This window comes from Mandrillus leucophaeus, unplaced genomic scaffold (assembly GCF_000951045.1).
Source record: "Mandrillus leucophaeus isolate KB7577 unplaced genomic scaffold, Mleu.le_1.0 Scaffold942, whole genome shotgun sequence".
NCBI lineage: Eukaryota > Metazoa > Chordata > Mammalia > Primates > Cercopithecidae > Mandrillus > Mandrillus leucophaeus.
In genome coordinates this window covers 633,474-634,986 of record NW_012110275.1, presented here as the reverse complement: position 1 = coordinate 634,986, position 1,513 = coordinate 633,474, and the positions used below count along the sequence as shown (strand labels likewise).

The window sequence follows — 1,513 nt, the reverse complement described above, 5'->3', positions numbered from 1 at the left end:
ACGAATTTCTATAAGGAGAATGTAATTCCCTTTATTATAATCATTAAAATTTTATGGATGCCCAATATGGCTTACTGTTTTGTTTTCACCTTGTTAGTTTTTTAAATTGTGTGTTTATTTTATTAAAATATATTTTTCTTATTTTCACAGGTAAAAAGATGGCCTATCAAAAGGTCAATGCAGATCAAAGAGCTCCAGGACACTCACAGTACTTAGACAATGATGATCTTCAAGCCACTGCCCTTGACTTAGAGTGGGACATGGAGAAGGAACTAGAGGAGTCTGGTTTTGACCAATTCCAGCTAGACAGTGCTGAGAATCAGAACCTAGGGCATTCAGAAACTATAGACCTCGATCTTGATTCCATTCAACCAGCAACTTCACCCAAAGGAAGGTTCCAGAGACTTCAAGAAGAATCTGACTACATTACCCATTATACACGATCTGCACCAAAGAGCAATCGCTGCAACTTTTGTCACCTCTTAAAAATACTTTGCATAGCCACCATTTTATTTATTTTTGGGATTTTGATAGGTTATTATGTACATACAAATTGCCCTTCAGATACTCCATCTTCAGGAACAGTTGATCCTCAATTATACCAAGAGATTCTCAAGACAATCCAGGCAGAAGATATTAAGAAGTCTTTCAGGTAGGTAAGAAGAAACAGATGTTATTTGAATGCATTTCTTGGGAAAAATGTCTCACGGGGGTATTGAACTAATGATTTTGCCATGGTTCAAGTCAGTTTTGCAAGCTGAGAAACATAACTTACCACCACAACAAGAATAGAAACTTCAAAGGAGGGGCACAGATTTTCAGATTTATGGTACTGCAATATAAATTTGTGATGCAGTTTTATTAATTACTAGTAAGAATCATAACTACTATGGAGACTGAAAGTCTCCAGCCACTGTATTTTCTCCCTCTTGGGGAGCCTCATTAGACCAAATTGAGATGCAAAGATTGCCAGATATACAGGTAATAAAAACTAGGATGTTAGCCATATGATTAAAGACTTTAATGACATCAGAGTAAAATAAACCTGCTTTATGGGCTGAAGTAACTGTCTTCAAAAGCTTCAGTGATGTCATATAACTAGTGGATAACTTGGAAAAGCTGTTTGTTATTTTATTAGCATACATGTTGAGTTGTAAAAGGTTTTCTAGTTTACATATTTAGTGAAGTGAAGAACTGGATATGCAAGATGAGGTATTACCTTCCACATATATCTTCTATATTTGCAGAAAAAGAATAGTCCTAGGTGAATCATGTATGTTGTTTGTAGGTAGATAGAGTAGTGAGGTACTACTTCTCCAGGATATTCTTTCTGGGTTATGCTGATTTGTTACAGCTAAGATGTTGGCAGGTGTGCATTTCCAGGAATTTTCTCAGGGAAGCATGTCCACTGAAGATGTGTCACTTAATTCATGTGCTGAAATACCAGGTGTATTGGTGTTGGTGGATTCTAATCCTCTTCCTGAAGATTAGGCCTCAGTGACTGACAGGGATG

The 1,513-nt window shown here is 36.6% G+C and overlaps 1 pseudogene; it reads left to right on the top strand.

The window, feature by feature from the left end:
- The first annotated feature begins 154 nt into the window (after window positions 1-154).
- On the top strand, window positions 155-656 carry LOC105532232 (annotated as a pseudogene).
- The last annotated feature ends 857 nt before the right edge of the window (window positions 657-1,513 follow it).